This window comes from Triturus cristatus, chromosome 2_2, assembly GCF_964204655.1.
Source record: "Triturus cristatus chromosome 2_2, aTriCri1.1, whole genome shotgun sequence".
Taxonomy (NCBI): Eukaryota; Metazoa; Chordata; class Amphibia; order Caudata; family Salamandridae; genus Triturus; species Triturus cristatus.
This window is the reverse complement of record NC_140582.1, coordinates 244,360,613-244,382,364: the sequence shown is the minus strand read 5'-3', so window position 1 is coordinate 244,382,364 and position 21,752 is coordinate 244,360,613.

Here is a 21,752-nt window from a genome sequence, read left to right as displayed (position 1 = left end):
ATGAAATTGCTCAAGTTGTGTGTTCTCAAACTCAAACCATCCAAGACCAAGTGGAAGTCCCCGATTGTACTGGTACAAACGCAGATGTGAGTATACATTTCTTTGTTGATTTAAAAGATGTCAAACAAATTTAAAAATTCAAAACTTACCCTATGCACCCACTGATTAAATTATTGAACAACACATTTATAACAACAATAGATCTGACGAAAGGTTATTGGCAAATCCTTCAAAACTGGTCAGATAAATAGAAAAAAGCTTTTCCCACATTAGGTGGGCTTTATTCTTTTACAGAAAGTTAACATCAGCATGGTACCCTTCAAACCGTTTGTGATCTACTCATAAGAAATATGACTAGACTTTAGAGTCATATATAGTAACTGCTAGTCAGACCACCTAAAAGCTATGTTTAAGACACTAAAGGAAGCAGGCCTACAAATTAATCCCAAAAAGTAAGCTGGATAATCATCAAGTTAGGTACAAAGGATATTTATTATGAGAGAGGCTTAAGAAGGGGCTTTTAAAACCCTTAAATAAATCCCTCTTTTTGCATGTTCACCCCAAATTTTTTAAACTGATTCTGCCGGTATTTCCACTCTTAGAGTGCACTGAGGCCTGCTAACCAGACCTCAGTGCCAGTGTTCTAAACCTTTACAAAAGATATGTTAAAATGGCAAACATTGACTTACATAAAGTTTCCTAGTATAAGGTACCTATGACATGTAAGGCAGAGTGTTCACCCAGGAGTGCAGCACTGTTTGCGCCATTCTGCATGTGACAAGGACAAAATGGACCCTAGCCTGCCACTGCAGACTGAAAGGGCAGTGTTTACACTGCTAATTCAACTTTGTCATTACAGCTAATGTTAAAGCCCTCACTTACCTTAATATTATATGTAAGTCTCCCCTAAGGAATACCCATGGAGTATTGTGGCAGGGAGTTATATATTATCAAGTAGGGCATACATTTCTCATATGTCTTAATAGCAACACTTCCAAATTGTTGTCTTGCCGTGGAAATGTTAATAGCCCCATTTGCTAACACAGGGTTACTGGCTGGCATCCCAGCCTAGGTAACCTCTGAATGGGACTACCTAAGTGGGTCCATCAAGGTATCACATTTATTGTGCCTTTAAATCTGACCTGATGACCAGGTTGAATGTAATGTCACTATTAAGGAACGCAATTTCTAGAAAGTTGCGTCTTTGCACTCCAACTAGTCCAGCAACCTCACAAATGCCCTGGCATACAGACAGCTTTCTGCCCATCTGGGGAGACATGAGAACAACTACCTGACCCAGAAACAAAGGAAGCATGGAAGGCGTGAGGTGTTAACTCCTCTCCCAGGATGGCAACTTGGGATGTTAGCTTCAAAGGAGTTGCCAGCTTTGAAGGCCAACTGCAATAACACCCCTGAAAAGAATGCCTTTAGTTTCTGCAAGCAATTAGGAGACAGAGAGGCAAAACCAATCCCCAAACCGGTTTTCCCGCATGTATCACACTGGTAGCGACACCTCTAGGGTGGACTACTATGCTCCTGTCGACCAAGGGAGGGTCATGCCATTTTAAAAGTGGTAAGAATGGGGCACTCTGGGATCACTATATGCCCCACATTGCAGGAAACATGTGACTAGTTAGGAAGGGACCCAGTGGCCATTTGGTTAGTGATCATGTGGTCCCTGCAGTGCTCTTTCCTGGATAAATGTGGCACCCCTGGTACTCTGCCCCTCAGATCAAACTGGAATTGAAGAAAGGACTGAAGAAGGACTGCCCTGTTGCTCTTAACCTGCACAAAGAAAGGCTGCATCGCTGAGAGGACTGCACCTGCTACACTTTAGGGCTAGTGAGCTTTGGACTATGCCTGCAGCTCCTGGCTCATGGAAAAGTTGGTTCCCAGCCTTCATCCACAGCACTGACTTCAAGGTTCAGTCGGCTAATCCCTTGAAATTAGCTCCAGGGAAAAAAGAGCTGAAAGAGCCCATACCGAACAATTAGTAGCCACCGTAGACATGTTGCTATTACCAGTCACAGGGCACACAAAAGAACAAATCCGAGAGAGACAAAAGTTGCGCTCATCGTCCTCAAGGGACACTAGTCCCCACCAAAGTATTTCACCCAACAGCAGTGCAAGGAGACCAGTAGAGCAGCATTGGCTGGCCTGTTACTGCAAGGTAGAGGACTTCGAGCGACCTTGATCGCTGTCGTCAAATTCACCCCTCATCACTCATGAACCGAGGAACCACTACAAAGACACCCCCATTGATCACACCACTTCCAGAGCACCCTTTCAGCATTAGGACCACTCCATTGATGTCTTTGGCGGTTGTCCTGTAAAGTTTGGAACTTGCCTTATAAACGCTTTCGTGGGTAAGGAAGTACCCGCACTAACTCTTTCAGACTTTTGAAAAGTTTACAAACGTTTTTGTTGACCAATGCTTGTTTGCAGTTACATTTAAAAGTAAAAAAAGCTTCCAAAATCTGTATCTCCGGAACCCTATCAATCAATCAATCAATCAAAGACATTTATAGAGCGCACTACTCACCCGGAGGGTCTCAAGGCGCTTGGGGGGGGGGGTGCCGCTACTGCTCGAACAGCCAGGTCTTGAGCTTCTTCCTGAAGGAGAGGTGGTCTTGGGTCAGGCGCAGGTCGGTCGGGAGGGAGTTCCAGGTCTTGGCGGCCAGGTAGGAGAAGGACCTTCCTCCTGTTGTCGCTCTTCGGATGCGGGGGACGACGGCGAGGGCGTGACTGGTTGATCGGAGATGGCGTTTGGGAGCGTAGAAGTTGAGGCGGTTGTTGAGGTAGCTCGGGCCTTGATTGTGTAGGGCTTTGTGTGCGTGGGTGAGTAGACGGAAGGTGATTCTCTTGTTGACTGGGAGCCAGTGCAGGTCTCTCAGGTGTCTGAAGATGTGGCTGTGTCGGGGGATGTCGAGGATGAGTCTGGCTGAGGCGTTCTGGATCCGCTGGAGTCTCTTCTGGAGCTTGGCGGTGGTACCAGCGTAGAGGGCGTTGCCGTAGTCCAGTCGGCTGGTGACGAGGGCCTGGGTGACCGTCTTCCTGGTCTCGGTGGGGATCCACCGGAAGATCTTACGTAGCATGCGCAGGATGTTGAAGCAAGACGAGAAGACGGCGTTGACTTGTCTGGTCATGGAGAGGGAGGTGTCCAGGATGAAGCCCAGGTTGCGTGCGTGGTCTGTCGGTTTGGGTGGGGTGCCCAGGGCGGGGGGCCACCAGGAGTCGTCCCAGGCGGAGGGCGAGGAGCCCAGGATGAGGACTTCCGTCTTGTCAGAGTTCAGTTTCAGGCGGCTGGTCGTCATCCACTCGGCTACGTCTTTCATCCCATCGTGAAGGTTGGCTCTGGCGGCGGCGGGGTCGTTGGTCAGGGAGAGGATCAGCTGGGTGTCGTCCGCGTAGGAGATGATGTTGAGGTTGTGTTGGCGTGCGATGGCCGCAAGGGGGCTCATGTAGACGTTGAAGAGGGTGGGGCTGAGCGAGGAGCCCTGAGGAACGCCGCAGATGACTTCCGTGGCTGCAGATCTGAACGGAGGTAGGCGGACTCTCTGTGTCCTTCCAGCGAGGAAGGAGATGATCCACTCCAGTGCCTTCTCCTGGATTCCGATGTTGCTGAGGCGCTGCGCTAGGGTGCGGTGGCAAACAGTGTCGAACGCCGCGGAGAGGTCTAGGAGGATGAGGGCCGCTGTCTCACCATTGTCCAGCAGGGCTCGGATGTCATTGGTGGCAGCGATGAGGGCGGTCTCGGTGCTGTGGTTGGCTCGGAAGCCAGACTGTGAGGGGTCGAGGGATCCATTCGTCTCGAGGAAGGCGGCCAGCTGCTTGTTGACGGTCTTCTCGATGACTTTGGCTGGGAACGGGAGGAGCGAGATGGGGCGGTAATTCTTGAGTTCGGTGGGGTCCGCTGTTGGTTTCTTTAGTAGAGCGCTGAGTTCGGCGTGCTTCCAGCTCTCAGGGAAGGTGGCGGTGTTGAAGGAGGTGTTGATGATGTCCCGCAGGTGGGGTGCGATGACAGCGTCGGCCTTGTTGAAGACGTGGTGAGGGCAGGGGTCGGTCGGAGATCCGGAGTGGATAGAGTTCATCGTGCAGATGGTGTCTTCTGTGTTGATCTGGGTCCAGGCGCTGAGGGTGGTGGTGGGGGGCGTTGGTGCGGTCGTTGGGAGCATTGTTTGTGGGCTGAAGCTGTTGTGTATGTCAGCGATCTTGTTGTGGAAGTAGGAGGCGAGGGAGTTGCAGAGGTCTTGCGACGGGGTGATGTCGTTGTTTCCGGCGTTGGGGTTGGAGAGCTCTTTCACGATGTTGAAGAGTTCCTTGCAGTTGTGTGCGTTGTTGTCCAGCCGGTCCTTGAATGCTGTTTTCTTGGTGGCGTGGATCAGTTGATGGTGCTTCCGGGTGGCGAGCTTGAGGGTGGTCATGTTGTCCGGTGTTGGCTCCCTTCTCCAGGCTTTCTCGAGGGCTCGGCAGTTCTTCTTGGAGCTCTTGAGTTCGTCGGTGAACCATGGGGCCTTCTTGCTGCCGGGTCTGCTCGGCGGGGTCCTCAGTGGGGCGAGGTCGTCTGCGCAGTTGCTGATCCACTTCGTGAGGTTGTCGGCAGCCTGGCTGGGGTTCGCTGAGCTGGCGGGAGGGTGCTGGCTCAGGGAAGCGGCGAGCTGGTCTGCTGTGATCTTGTTCCAGTTTCTTCGAGCAACCTGTTGCTGGTGGTGGTGGATCGTGGATCTTCTGAAGGTGAAGTGGACGCAAGCAGTGGTCCGTCCAGTGGAGTCCGGTGGCGTGGCTGAAGACGATGTCCTTGCTGGATGAGAAGACAGCGTCGAGTTTGTGTCCGGCGAGGTGGGTGGGGGTGGTCACCAGCTGCTTGAGTCCGAGGTTGGCGAGGTTGTCAAGCAGGGTGTTGGTGTTGCGGTCGTTGTTTTTCTCCAGGTGGAAGTTGATGTCCCCCAGGAGGATGTAGTCAGCGGAGGGGAGGGCCCTATGGTGGATTGTGATGATAAAGGTCTCTAAAAATTAATAAAATAGGCTCTATTTTTATAAATTGTTGTTGTGTCTCTTTATTGGTGTGTGACTTTCTTAATCTACTGTTTGGTGCTGTTAAATGCTTTACACTAAGTTCCTTTGTCAAGCCGTATTGCTTGCAGTCACAGCTACTCAGGTTTGAGCAAAGGTTAAGTAAACAAGACTGACTGGACCTAGGTTGTTATTTGCGAGTGCAGTTCATGGTAAGGCCCATGGCCATATCAGATGGCGCACCCAAATCCTCACACACCCAAGGAGAGAAGACTGCTGCAGTTCCCAAAGAAAAGTGTCCTCAAACAAATCAAGACCTAAGAGTATTTCTGGGTTGGTAGGACACTATATTCATTTAATTCCAAATTTCACACATAAATAGCTTTCTCTGCAGATGTTTGGAAAAAAGACACGGCCATTAAACAGGTTGGAATTTTGAAACTATAAGCTATGGGGGCATTTAGACAACTGAAGGAGGTAAATGCTTGAGTCCAGTCTTACTCTCGCCAACTTTCCTAAACCATTTTATAGACAGATGTTTCAGGGGTGAGTTTAGAAGCAGTGTTGATGGAAAGGGATGCCTCAGAAGAAGAGAATCTAATTTTATATATCACCTGCAAATTATTTTCTTGTGGGACAAGATATTCAACAATGGAAAAAGAATGCATGGCTACAGAATGGGGAATTGAGCCATTAAGATATTACCTTAAAATAAGGAAGTTATTGTATTCACTCATAATGCTCGTTTAACCTTAATGAGTCTTAGAAAAAGTAGAGTCTTACATTGATTAATTGCTTTAGAATCCTTCAGGTTTCAAGTTAAACATTGTGCAGGGTAATCCCAAAATACTGTATATATTTCTAAACACTCCCGTTAGAAATCATTCTAAAACAGAAGAATGTACATAAGGAGGAATGTCATGTGATGACCATCTTAGCTAACATACCAAAGTATCAGTTAGTGAAGCATGGGACAAGTCGGCTCACACACTGAACCTGCAATGAAAAGAAAAGATAAGGGAAAAATGGCGAAGGCAAAACCAAATGGAAAATTAAGACAAGATGGAAGTGCAGGAGGAAAGTCTAAAACAAGCAGGAAGAAGGATACGTTAGGATAGGTTCAAGATGAACTTTGACACACATAGATAAAGTCGGCATCTCATGACTAGGATGCCAACGAGGAAGGAGGAGACAGAAGAGAGCATGCAGCAAGGAAAGAGGTGGCTCCCAAGATTCAAAGGAGAGGAGACGCGATAGTGCAGGGATTCAAACAAAATCCTTTAAACAGCTGCAAGATGTCAGAGGAGGCTATATAAGAAACATCAAAGGAGGAATTGGAGAAATGCTGGTGTTTTCCAGATGGACCTACCAGGGAAAACAAACATTCTCTACCATGACTCGAGGAGCAGCTGTGTCATAGGGAAGTGATTGAACCACAATAAAGGCGGAGAGGCAAACAGACTCATGCGGGGGAAGGAAATGCAACAGATGTCTGCATCCCAATGACTGGTACATGAGAGACTGGAGAGAGGCCAGTAGAAAAAAATAAAGCACCAACCACATCTTTGTTTTGTTGCTCTTTTTTTTCCCTAATTGTTTTTAAAAACACTCACAACCATGTACTAGAGGATTACATTGGAGTCCAGTAAAGCGATATTAGTCACAGAATGGAATTGGAAGGTAAACAACAGAAAAGGTTTGAAAAGGAGCTTAGAGAGAAGACAAAGCACAAGGCATGAGAAAAGACATTAAAGGTATTGGCAGGAAATAAAAGTAGAGGAGAAAGACTGAGAGAAAGCAAAATGAGAAAAACAACATACTAGGGAGGAAGAAAAGTGAGATTGTGCTTTACTTTATTTTCTTTTTTTCTATGTTTTCTCAAAAGAAGGTACATGCGCTTTCTTTGAGGGAGCTTCGCTGATGAAAAGCACCCCAGGCATCACATCCAGCTAATGGAGGACCTGTAAAAGTAATGGATAGTGTGTGAGAACCCAATTTGGTATTAAGAGTTAAGTATATAAAAATCAAAGAACTCTTAAATAAAGTAACAAACTGACAACGTTTGGAGTACTTAGCCATTATTTAAAACCCGCAAAGTGACGGCACATTCAACACCAGTCAATCAGCTGAAGTAAATGGAGCAGTGATAGGCCATGTGTTTAAAGGGACAAACCTTAGCATTACTGAGTATCCTCTTAGAAATTGCTCTGCGGCAACCTTTACAACTACAGCACTGTGCAACATATACCCAAGAGAGTTCTGGTGTAATGGTGGTGGTTTTTAATAAAGTAAGAGGGAACACAGACATATCTTAGCAACATCTGGCAGGAGTCCATAGCCAGACCTTTTGCGGGGTGTATTGTTATGTTCCCAGTACCTTGGAACACTTGGTCAGGGGACCTGTAATTTGTGTTTGGAACGGGACAACATAATTGCTATCTCACAATCAAGGTACACTCCAGTTGCTGTAATCCATAGGCAGCAATAGTCTGTAATAACAGATCCTCAGATCATCTGCGAGTTCTCCTCTCCTGTGGAACACCTTCTATTGCAGACAATAGTGCAGAGCCTCTCCAGCTGTTAGGGGTCGATATTGCTGCTACTCCACTCAGGGCACCCATACTGATGGTGCTAATAAAAACACAATCTAACAGCACAGTTACTCCTTCTACCAGTAATACCAGAAACCGTCTTCACGTACATTCTCATTCTCCCTAAGTCAGCCCGACCTGAACATTCCAGGTAGTCTTGACTGCCTCCCGCATTCTACTCCCAACATTCACAAAACATCTTCCCCTTTTAAAAACCAAAAAAAAGCAACAAAATATAAGAAGAAAAACCCCCCATAAAACTATATCAAAAACATTATTGATACTCTGCTTAAGAATGACCAACATTGTACATACTCCTTTGTGGACACGTGTAATATATAGCATCCTTAAACGGTAGGCAATAAGAATTACCTAGCACAAGGTACGATAAGTCGTGTTTTGTTAACTTATTCACAAATGTAATCTCGCAGATTGAGGGGTTCTTTTACAATTGTTCTGAACCTCCCTGTTTTCTGTTCTCTAGAGACCTCTCTAACCTCTAGAGGAGATTCCGGTGTGGAAGCTTGGTTGGGTGCTCCAAAACTGGGCCCAGACTCAAAACTTCCTTCTTCCTCAAAAAGCCAATCAAAAGTGTTACTACCACACCCACTACTCTGCTTAGTCTTGCAGTTGCAGTTTGCTAAGGAGCTCATGTGGTGTACCTTACCATTGCTTAGTAAAGCCGCATTGCATAATATTTTCTCTACGACATGCACTTTAGAAAATCTGCCCTGACCATTCTTTAGGATGCCTGTTTTCTTGACTTTAACATAATCACCTCCCTGTATGTTTGGTGTCTTACATCCCTGTTTGGCATCATAAAATGTTTTATACACTTGTTTAGCTTTGTCAATCCTACCCTTCACAACCACAGGATCCCAAAATATTCTCTTAGTAATAGGCATCCAACCAATGTTATCCTTGGAGAACGCTGTTCTGCCCCTCAATAATTTCAAAGGTCTATGACCTGTTGCCAAGCATGGTGCAAGTTTGTATGCTCAGATAGTACGGAACAATTCAATCTCCCACTACAAACTGTTGTTTTTTGTTAATTGGACAGCACCCTTGATTACTCTATACAATCTTTCAACTGAGCAGTTCCCAGCAGGATGATAAAGTGAAGTAATATTAAGTTTCATGCCATTTCGATTTAAGAAATTCTTAAAGGCCGCTGCTGTGAATCAGATCCCATTATCCGTAACAATAGATTTAGGTAATCCTTCCCTCAGGAATAATTTATTGAGAAAACAAATCACAGAATTGGTGTTTATGAACTCAACTGCCTCCACCTCTGGCCATTTCGAGAAATGGCAGATGGCAACTATTAGATACTTCTGGTCAACACCATCCCAGATTGGCTCTGTGATAACCACACTCATTTTTTCCCAAGGTATTTTCGGGGCACTTACTGGGCATAGAGGTGGCTTTAGGGTAATACCAGACTCTTGTCTGCATTCAAACAAGCCATGCAATCCCTCACCATTCTCTCAATGCAATTACTCATACCAGGCCCCCATTACTGTTCCTTAATTCTGTTTTTTGTTTTCACTATGCCCAAATGTCCTTCATGGCACACTTCCATGATCCTTGAGTGTAGATTACAAGGAGGAATGATTCTTCCATTCCTCAAACTGTTTCTGTCTTCTACTGATAGTTCTTGTCTTACTTCCCAGTACACCCTCAATTCTTTTGGAATGTTACTCTTTCAAGGCCACCCCACCAAAATCATACTCTGCACTTCCGTGAGTAACTTATCTTCCTCAAAAGCTTTGTTCTAGTCTTCTGCCGTGATCACACTCATTTCAACCTCAATTTTTGCTACACTGTATTGTTAAATGTCACCCTCAGATCTAGGTAAGGATAATATGCTTAAAAAATCTGCACCCTTAGTTCTCACTCCTGGCATGTATTGTACACTACAATCAAAATATAAAAGCTTAACTGACAATCTTGCTAACCAGGGAGAAGCTGAGTGTAACCCCTTGGTAGAAAGATCCTTGGTAAGTGGCTTATGGTCACTACTCAGAATCACATGGCTCCCCCAAATGAAAGCTTTATAATGCTCTAACCCCCACACACAAGCTAACGCCTCTCGCTCGATTACCGAGTTCTTTTTTTCTGTGGGAGTGAGCGAGTGAAACCAAACACAACAACACATGCATCTCCTTCTTCGCTTATTTGAGATAAGACAGCCCCAATGCCTTTAAAGCTAGCATCGGTGGTAACCATAGATCTTAAGGTGGGATCAAATCCCTGTAAGGAAATAATGGTGCTCATTTCATGTTTCACCGTCTCAAATTCCAACTGGCAATCTTTGGACCATTCAAATCTGTTTTTATTCTTGAGAATTTGCCTGATGGTGTATGTTTTACTTGAATTGTTTTTATGAATTGTGAATAAAATTCTACCAGTCCCAAAAGGGCTCTGACATCATCTTTGCTGCAAGGAGCTGGAGAATTCACAATAGCCTCAAGTAACTCCTTCTTTGGTTTGATACCTTCAACAGACACTTCATGTCTTAGATATTTCACACTCTTATTCACAAATCTATTTCTTTTTTAATGCAGCTGTTAGACCTTTTGCCCTCTAAATGTCCATTGCCTTCTTGACCGTTTTGTCGTGCTCAGTTTTTGTTTCCCCCATGCTCAAGATACCATCTTCGAAAAACATGACATTGTTGCCATCTTTAAAAATTTCAAACATTATACGCTGAAACATAGCAGCAGCAGAAGCAATTCTAAAAGGAACTGTCACATACAAGTCACGAAGGTGTGACTGGATGGATATCAGCTTTCTCCATTTATGTTTGAGTGATCTGTGCATATATCAGCACCATTCATCACAGCTTCATGCTTATCAGTCTTAGGGCCTGACGGATGGGTATTTACAACATGAGGGCAATAGAGTAAGTAGTTTGTTGCTCTGAGGGATATACCCGCCCACCACATTTAAAGATGTCCACTGGCCCAGCGGATATCTTTTGCCTTCACAGGAATCATCATTATAGTAGTTCCTGTAAATGCATGGAAAGTTTGATGGACGACTCCATCCACATGATGGAGCAGTGCAGCAAGCTTTCAATTTTTATGTTTATTTTCAAAAAGAAAATCCCAATGCAGGATCTTCAGTTTGAAAAATTAACAATGACCCCCTCGACATGGGAGATTTCTTCAATGGTGTGGGGGTCAGTTTACAGTTTTCACTGTCCCTTGACACCAGGTTTTGCCTGGAGGTGACAGACAGTGAAAACTAGCCATCGGTCCGCCAACTCTATATAGGGGGATGGACAAATGTCAAAACCCTAATGGCCATTACTCTGTTGGACTGTCAGAGGTGTATGTCGGCAGCAAAGATTGAGTAGTCTCCACCGTTGACATACTGAAGATCTGTCTGACTTTGAATTCAGGTGGGTGGACCTTTATGTTGCCGCAGAAGGTATTCCGCTGCCATTGATATGGAGTACCTTCTCCACAAAACACTAAATCAGGCCCATGGATTTTTACATTATTTTTTAAATGTAAAACAGATTATTAAAATATTTTATAATTAAATAATAAATATGTACTATTTTAATATATAAAATACCTTCATTATTTTCTTTTGGAGGGTGTTGCAGTACCATGTGTAGTATTGGACTTACTACCTTTTTTTTATAGCAATAACTGAGACTTGGAGTTTCTGAATACTAAAAAGGAATAAACTTACTCAAATCTCACCTTTGTGAATCAAGCCTTCAGTGTCAAACACCACTGATCTCAGAAGATACAGAATCACAATGTTATCAGTAAATACTGTTGCTGACCAAATTGGAATATCCCCGGCCCTCGGAATGGGGTTGTGACTAGGCCTGGGCTAAATTTCCGTTCCGCTCGCAGAAATTGCGATAATTTGACATTTTCGCGTTCCGCGGAGAGCGCAAAAATGTCAAAATTTCCGCATTCCGCAGCTTAGCGATAATTTGTTTCTTGCTCGCGTTGTAAAATAATACATTCTCGCGATCGCCTTACCTGAATTCCCGCATTCGCCGGTAAGTTTTCTCGCTCCGGTCGCGTTCTCCACAAGATGTTGGATTGTTGGTAGCCATTTGCGCAGTCTCGCGACAGTTCGCACCCACAGTAATGTCATTGGTCGCGCGATCACGTCTTTCTTCTCGCGATCATGCACCGCGAGAAGAGTGAAAACAAGATGGCCGCGCCAGCAAGCAACCGCAAGGGTAAGTTGGCGAGCCGCGACCATGCAGAAAATACCGCGAACGGGCGGGAAAAAAACTTCCGCATCTTCGCGATATTTCCGCGTGTTTGCGGAGATTTGTAACATTTTCGCGATAATTTGCAAAAGTCACTTTCGCAAATTCTGCCCACCCCTAGTTGTGACTCATAAACACGACAAACCTGTGAAGGCTATTCTAGGCGCTCCAGACAGCACACCTCAGAAACAGAAAATGGTAAAAACAGCTATGTGTTTCCATAGCTCATGCTTTAAGTGAGCCCAATTTAGGTCAAAACAGGAACATACCACTAGTCTGTGTCTGTGTGCAGCTCCACTGGCAATTAGGCCCTTAATGCTCAAATTCAATAATGTTTCCCACCTGTTGCAAGTAAAGAGGGTACGGTTGAAGGCTTATGCTAATTACGGAATACCCTAGATAGCTTGTTGCACATATAAAAGGCCTCAAAATGCTTTCAGTGCCTCACAATCACGCAAATCAGTTCCCAGATCTATGAATGTTGCTGTTGGGTCTGATTACATGTGCCCACTCACAAATACTGTTTGTGCAGGGATCACAATTCTAAGTGGTGCAATGTTAATCGCATGTGTTTATTACCGGGTGCAATAAAGTTTGAACCCCATATTAAATTAGGAAGCTGAAACCTGCTGGAATTTATCAGGTGAAAAATGCCTGTTATTTACCGGGACATCTGGTTTTTGGCGCAGTACCCACACATATTAATGACCCATGGTTTGAACTCATGCTAAGTGATAATAATCACACCTGATCAAATCCGAAAACATCAGTGCAAAATAATTAGCTCATTCAACACTAGAGCGCTTGCAATCAGACTTGTTGTCTTTTTCAGAATTCATTAAGAAACTTAACAAACTAAGCTGTTTCTTCCTATTATTTTTTAGCTCAAATATTACCTTTTAACTCATGCAACCAAACAACGTCCACATTTTTTCTCTTATTGCACATTTACACTTACTTTAATGACTATTGCCCTCTCAGGGAAATGTTTACACTTGCCTATTGATTATGCAGTCCTTGTTGAATATTTAGATTTGCGGTTCTTCCTGCTGTGCGGCAAGAAAAAATTCAATGCTCGGTCAGTCATAACACAAAAGTTCTCCATAGGTCACACTATACAGTCTACACCTAAAGATGGGTCAGAACAATGCATCATTTCTCAAACCACGATATAACAATTTATAAGTATAACATATAGAATTATACATGGGTAACAATGAATAGTCGATGGCACTCAGAATCCCGAGGGGAAAGCATCCCCATTATTCACTTTGCCTCCATCTATAATTATATGTTATGTGGGTACCTACTTTTAAGTGCCAGACAGGGGAAGAGGACTGGTAGGGGAGCTATACAGAACTTGGCCTCTTATTTCTTGCCCCAAAAGCTAAAATAAAATACTTGCATCAAAAATGCCTTTTGCGATTCTTCATTAGTGAAAAATAAGGATTCGCTAATAAGGAAGCACAAAAGCCCATGCATGTCGAAATCGTTTAAAAAATAGCGATTTTCAAACATTCCTTAATTGCGACTCGCAAATTGCGAGTCGCAATTAAGGAATACCTCCACATTCATTCCTATGGGCCTAGAGGCCCATAGGAATGAATGGGAAGACATTCTCAATTTGCGATTCTCAATTAGAGAATCGCAAATTGAGAATGCAATTTCAAGGGTGCCAGGGTGTCAAAAGGACACCCTGTTGCACCCCTGAAATCTGCATATGAGTTCATCTTGCACACACACATGCCCCAAGGGGATGTGTGTGTGTAAAATGGAACTTTGAAAAATGCACTTTAGTGCATTTTTCAAGGTTTTTGTAAATTACCATGAAGTCCAACTTCATGGTAATTTGCGCCCAGTATTAGCGAAATCGCTAATTTTTTTACCTTAATGGATTGCATTTAAGGAATCTCAATTTTCGATTCCTTAAATGCAATCGCAATTTGAGAACTCGCAAATATTTGCGATTTCTCAAATTGCGAGTGCCATTACCCTTCATGCATCGCAAAATGTCTTTTTGCGGGCGCAAACAGACGATTTTTGCGATTCGTACCGTTTGCGCTCGCAAAAACCTTTGATGCATGTGCCCCTTGGTCAAATGCACTCCGCCATCACAGACCTCTGTGCTTCCCTCCCACCGATGGCCCTGAAGCTGTGAAGCTGTGCTCTATGCTCTACATCAAAGCAGAGAGCCCAGTGCTGTTTCAGCAGGATTTCTGAGAGCCCTGTCAGCATGGCCTTGAATACCTCCATGACGTAGAAATAGCGAGAAACAACATTTATTTCACACTGTTGCTATGTCACAGCAACGAATAGTCAGAATTACAATTTGGTATTCATGCTAGTAGCTTTGAGTAAGAGCCATGAATAGCATGCAGAATTATAGATCTGTAATTATGAATAACGGAGGTTTTTCACTGAGTGCTGAGTGAAATCACATAACCAACAAGAGCGAAGCTGAAGTTGTCCATAATTTCACTCAGAGCCCATAGGTGAAAAACATCCCCGTTATTCACATTTTAGCCATGCATAGTATTTAGTTGCATATGCAAACAAATCACCTGCCCCATTTCAAGATATACACAGGAGCAAAGGAGGAATGGGTGAGCAATATGTAACATGGCCTGTCCTCCTCAAGATGTCTACAGAGAGCTGGCACGGTGCTGACAACAGCCCTCTGAGATCCACTGTAAAAAACATGAATTATTGATTAGGGTGATGCCAGACACTAACCTGTTATGCCCAGTCAAAGGTTTCAATAAATTAATCCATGGTAGCCATTACACAGATCAGACAGTCCTAACTTAGTGACAATGTGTGAAGTATTTAGTATGAAAACAGATAAAAAGTCAAAGATGCAACGCAATAAAAATCTCACTCCAATTTGGAAAAAAAGAATAAAATGCATGAGACAAAATGACACCAAATGACAAAAATCCAAAAGGGGTATCAGAGATTTGAATTTGAAAGATTTAAGATAAAAAGCACCTAGAAAAGTAAAGTGCCAATAGAGGGTACTCTCATCTCCAGTCAGCCTTGCTGTTGGTCTGCCTTAGGGGACTTCCTCCCCCAACTTGCACGCGCCGGGAGATGCTGACACCTATATCACATATCTGGCTGCAACGCTTACCAGCTCAGTTGTTCTCCTATGGCGTGGATCGCTCATCACCAGTCAGCCTTGCTGTTGGGCTCTGTTAGGGGACTTCATCACACAATTTGCCATGAGCCAGGAGGTTCCGACACCTATGTCCCATATCTGGCCACAGTGCTTATCAGTGCAGTTGCCCTCCCGCGATGTGGGACACTCATTGTCAGTCAGTTTTGCTGTTGCGCTGCTTTATGAGACTTCATCCCCCAACTTGCCACGCACCAAAAAGCACCAACACCTGTTTCCCATATCCAGATGCAGCGCTTATCAGCGCAGTTGCTCTCCCACAGTGTAGGATGCTCATCTCCAGTCAGCCTTGCTGCCTTAGGGGACTTCATCCACCAACTTGCCATGCACCAGGAGGCATGTGTCCTGTATCCCTGAGCAACGCTTATCAGTGCAGTGGCTGTCCTGTGGCACAGAATGTGCCTGGGCAAAGCCCGGGCCAAGGGCGGGCCCACCCTGTGCCCATCACCGACAGGAAGAGTGGGGTGGGGCAACCCCCCTTGACTGTGCGACAATGCATCTACAGTTAAATGTGTTAAGATAACTTATAAGATCCAGCATTTGCTGCGCCTTGTCTTGCCTGCAGGTAAAGACTTGTGTGTGAAATCGCTTAGTGGGGCAAGCTGGATGCAAATGGCTGCATGATGGGCCCTTAGATCCATATTGGTTGTCCAGGATCCATCTCTTCATCGTCGTGTTGTGCAGGGGCTGGACTACATCCCCTAGTGTAACTGGATTTAGAGGAGGGGTTGGGAAGTGCACTGAAGGCCCACAGACTCTTATTGCTGGGACCCAGCACATCTCTGTCACTGCCTGCAGGTTGTTACAGCTTTCCAACGCAGGCTATGATTGAACTGAGCAAAGGGCGTTTAGTGCATTGGTTGTTTAGCTTGCACTTTTGTATTGTCTGTTCCTCAATGTTACGCTACCTGACTGCAGTCCTTCAGGTACTGGCCTAAAATAAGAAGACCTGGAACTAGGACGGAAGCCCCCTTGCTAGAGGCATCACTGATATTCCTATTGCTCACATTTGTATCTTTTTTATTTTAGAGCCCTCAGTAATACCTTGAAGCAAATTTGAATCTCCTGAACTTATTCAAATTGCTTATAAATCCTTCTGTTACAAACAATGGGGAAAAGGAAAGCTCATTGCAGTCCACAGGGAACTGTTAGTGGAAAAGTGTACTATGGAAGAAATAAATGATCTCATACAGGAGGTGGAAACAATCTTAAAAGGTACAAAATTGGACCGAATTGCATGAATGTTGAAAAAGGGCAGCAGGACTGGTATACAATATAAAGCAGCACATTCCCCCCAAAAAACATTCATAAAAGAGCGAGACACTGCTGATACTAGCACTGAGGCCCAGACTGATGGCACAGAATGTGGGGTGGAGGGAAACCCTGATGGCCTTAATGAATGTCATTCTGTTGCTGCTGTCCTTGAGGTGCCTTGGTCTAATCGTGTTATCCCCTTGGCATGTAAGGTAACTGTACCACCTGACAAAGTAATACAGGAACACATGTTGCCTAATCCAACAAATGAATGTGATTGTGGCAAAAGTTTTAAAGATTTTAGAAACCTCGTTTTGCAGAAAGGGGGATACAAAGCTTAAGATTGCAGGTCGTCTAACTGCTGAATAAGACTGAAAGCCTGGGAATGGCGAAGAGAAGTTGTAGTGAAGACGTTTGTAAAAGCTGTAGGGATGATGGTAATAGGGAAAAGGGGGCAAGAATGAGCATCCATAGGGTTACATTTTTTTTTCCTAAGTTCTTTCCCCCCAGCCTACCAAAAAATTGGAAAATCCATTCTGGGCATGTGCCACATTTGAATTTAGCATGTGAAGTGAAGTGATTCAAGAATCTATTTCATGGTTTGCCACAACAGAATTATTTTACACCTGTTCAGATTTTTCCCTTTCGCCTTCCATCGACTAGTACAGTGACTGAATATGCTAAAGATGACGAATCGATGATCAGTGTAGTGGCCCCTCTATTCTATATAAAAAATCTCTACCCTACCTACCCAATCCCTCTACCAAACCCTGCAGTAGAGTAAATCCAGTATCCTTTCCTTGCTTACTGCCCAACAAATCAATTTGTTGGAAATGATATGTGGTGGTGGGCGAGGCCTGTGAGTAATGTGGAAGTAAATGCATGACTTGATGAGAGTTTGGCATATGGGATACACTCTTCAACTCAGAACTCACAGAGATCAGCTGTAGAGTGCCTCGAGGATCCTCCCTGAGCCCGACCCTCTTCAACATCTACATGGCCCTGCTTTCAGTCATCGTCAGACGCCACAGACCCAATACCGTCTCCTAAACTGACAACTAGCCGATTCTCTCCCTCACAGTGAACCCTTAGCCACCAAGGACAACTTCCACAACGGGGGAAAGGCAGTCGCAGCCTTGATGAAGGACAGCTGCCTCAAGATCAACTCAGACAAGACCGAAGTCCATATCCTGGGCTCCTCCCTGTCCACCTGGGAAGACTCGTGGTATCCTGCAGTGCTTGGAACCCTCACACCCATGGACCACACACAAATCCTCACTCTTTGTGAACCACCTCAACGCCGTTTTGTCATCCTGCTTCCACTCGCTCCACCTGCTTTGAAAGCTCTTCAAGTGGATCCCCACCGAGTCCAGGAAAACAGTGACCCATGTGCTCGTCAACAGCAGACTAGACTGCAGTAACACACTCTACGTTGGCACCACCCAGAAATCCCAAAATAAAACTGCAGAACATCCAGAACGCCTCCACGAGACCTATCCTGAACATCCCACACCATAACCACATCACCTTCAAGCTCCTTATTCATGCCTACAAAGCCCTCCACAATGCCAGACCTGCATACCTCAACAGCTGCCTCTCAATCTACACTCCCATCAGACATCTCTGTTCCACCCAACTGACCCTGGCCACCATCCCACGGACCCGCAAAACCGTAACTGGAGGAAGATCGTTTCCATACTTCGCTGCGAAGACCTGGAACTAACTTCCTCTGCAATCCCTATCACTGCTGCAATTCAGGAAAGACCTCAAGATCTGGCTCTTCGATTGAACCATACACCCCCCCACTTAATATCTTGAGACCCTCAGGGTGGGCATTTACCCTTTATAAGATTTGTTATTGATCAATTGATGAACGTGCCAAATACAATCTATTTAGCCCATTCCTTTCCCTGTAGTGCAGTTCATAAATTTCCCCAATGTCTGCTTACACAGACAGGATGATATCCACCTTTCATACATCAGGTGGGTGAAGTAGTATTTTATTTATCATTCATCTGCCTCTTTGGAGTCAGGGTAGAAAGAGAAATGCATTTGGAGAAAAGCTGGGCCATTGGAATTAAAAATAAATAATTGTGAACTACAGCTGCCCCAGCTGCAGACAGTGGCAAAATACCTGACGAGCTGGCTAGCAATGAGCATGGCTCCATTATTTTAGCACAACACACATCTTGTACTCCATTGTGCATAATGCAATGCTCATAAATGACAGGTATGCGAGGAGCAGTAAACCGCAGAGAACGCCGAGAGCGCTGACACTCTAAGAAAACCTCTGCCAAATGCTGATAAATTGCTAAATTGAGGAACCAGTTTACGGCTTTTGTTTTCCCTTTTTTGCTCCCCCTGCCAGCCTGCAAGCCTGCCATTCGTAAGTGCCTGCGGGGGTTGAGCGAAATGTTCAATGAAGTGAAGAGCGAGTGAAAAGCGACCACGCTCGGAAGGACCTGGCGGGTGGTGGTCAGCGGCTGGTTTATCCTCGCAGCTTGCTGATAGCCTGCTGATAGCTGATTGCTGGTAGCTGTGTTTGCAGCCTGGGACTCGTGGCCAGCAGTGAATGGCATAGGAAGTTTCCCCCCTCCCACCCTAATGAAGTAAGGGAAGGGCACGGTGGATAGGAAGGGGAAACGTTTTTATAGAGGAATCCAGCCCCGTGTTTTTGCGCTGAGAAGGACACCTCAAGGCTCAAGCCTCACAGCTCCCGGCGTGGATATTGTTGACACTTGGCCCCCTAGCTTCCATGAGCGGGCTGCAGGGAGGCTGAGCGAGTTGCGGTAGAAGCGGCCCTGACCCTCCTGACCCTCCTGGTCTGGAGCTGGAGTTGGGGTTGGAGCTGGAGTTGTGTGTTCCAGTTCCCAGTACCCAGTTGAAAGCCAGTTGCCCACAGCCCACACCCTACAGCACACAGCCTTTAGCCGACAGCACGCAATACCGGTGGCAGTGGTTTCTGAGGGGGTACAGGTGCGCAGGTGCCGTCAAACCACTGTACGGGGAGTGTGGGGGAGTGTATTGCCCAACCTGTACCTTCAGGGAGGAAGACAACTATCGTAATTGCCCCATACATCTTAATATTGGGTATAAAGAAGAAAAACAAACACCGAAAGTCCCAAATCACGCCGGGAGAAAATAAAGAATATCAAGAAGCAGTATAAAAAGAAAATCTGTAAGGACCAGAAAGCACAATAGGAGATATTCTGGACAAAGTTACTTTCTTGTGGTAAAAAAACAAATAACAGGCTCTTCTGGGAACGAGTAAATGGTACAACAAGATCAAAAGAAGTAATAAATAATGCCTCTGTAACAGAGACTGATTGGGTAGTACATTTAAGTAAAATATTTGAAGACCTCACACCATTCCCTAATAGTGAAACAGACATTAATAATAAATCTCTGGAGCCTAAACTCTCAGGGCAGAATTCCACTGGACCACATGATCTCGGTACCATCCTAGCCCTACCACTAGTCCTGCCAAGTCAGCAATACACAGTAGAAGATATATCCAGAATAATAAAACAGGGACACAACGATGGGGCTCCTGGCCCAAACGGCATCCCGCAGGCCATCTTCAGAAGTGATCCCGATTACTGGGCAACACCTTTAACAGGCCTTTATAACAAAATTGATATAACAAATACCCTTCCCCCGAGCTGGAAAGGGTCAATCATCAACCCGATCCTCAAGGGAGGTGACAGGTCGGACCCAGCAAACTATAGGCTAATCACCTAATTGTGTCGAAGCTAAATATTTTGCATCATTAATCCTGGAGGACTTGGTAGAATGGTCCAACATAAAGGGGCTGATTCCATTCAATCAAACAGGGTTTCGCAAAGGATGTGGCACAACAACAAATATTTTAGCCCTTGCCACAATACCGGACAAGTACAAACGCCTGCAAAGAAAACTACAACTATGTTTCATAGACTTCAAAGCTGCGTTTGACCAGGTGAATCGTGGTCTGTTATGGAGTAAATTACAGAAATTGGGTCTCCCGGAAATAATATTACGACCCATAATACAATTGTATACATGCACGTGGGTCTGTGTGAAAATAGCAAATGGCACAAAATTGTCCAGGAAGATACAGAGATCGGATTAAAACAAGGCTGTGTATTAGCCCCCCATTTATTCAATCTATTTATGGCAGATCTCTCACCATGATTGGATCAGGCAAATACACATCCTCCGTGCCTGACTACACTGCCCATAACGCATCTCTCGTATGCAGACGACATAGTCCTGCTTAGTCTAACTAGAATAGGCCTTCAGAGAGTACTTAATGAGCTATTAATGTTTGCTAAGACTAATGCCTTGGAAATTAGCATCACAAAAACAAAAACTATGTCAATCACGAATTGTCCGCGACATCAGTATCAATTCAAGCTGGGAGAAACGAGCCTTGGAATAGTTAGCACTTATAAATACCTGGGATATATATAGACAATCGATTAAATTTCCAATTTCAGAAACAATATCTGGAAAAAAAGGAAATGGCCTTATTTATGCATTCTGTGCCCTTGCAAAAAAACTGCAACGTCCTTCCTTTAAGCCACTAACAGCAGTGATGGCCGCAAAACTACTACCTACAGTAACCTATGCAAGCATAGTGTTAAACGGCAAGGATGCAAAACTCCTGGACTCGCTGCAAACAAAGACCTATACAAAAGTCTTTAGTCTACCTCAGAACGGATCCCTGGCCCAGGTCCGACTGGAATTTGGCCTTATCCAACAGGAGATAGGGAGAAAATACGCCGCTATTAAAACCTGGTACAAACTCTGGCAGAACCGATCCATTATCTTTAAATGATGCCCTGTGGCGTGCCCAGGAAGATGATCCAAGCTCAAGTTACGGCGAATTCCTGAAAATAGCACTGAAGGAAACCTTCAAGTCTTCCGCAGAATAACAAACAAAGCGGATAAGCTACAATCATCATTAGAAGATAAACGCACCTTAGCCAAAAGATCCCATGCCTAGATGGTTCTCCAATCCTATACATCACTACGACCGGCGGAATACCTCAGTACAACATAGTCGCCCCACTTGAACTGAAAGTTAATGGCAATTAGATTTGGGGTATTACCAAGTTTGGCGGATCAACCTGCATGGAAGTAGAAAGGCGTTAAAACATGTAGCTTATGTAGTGCAGCATGGCAAGATTTTATCCACCTCATTTGTGTCTGCCCCATCTTAAAATCGAACTGCGTATTGTTCCTAAAAAAGGCTTTGAATGACAGAGGCATTCGAACTTGCAGATCGACCATCATCAGAGGACTCAGTACAACAGATCCTCAGTTGACCTGTAAAATTATGAAATTTTTATTACTTTATGAAAAAAACAAATGGCTGACGGAATCAGACACTTCCAATCCACTAATGTCTAGCTACCCTACTGAAATTTTAAAATGTTAAATGTTTTTTATGTTAATATCTGATGAAAACGCAATTCCGTCAACAATTTTA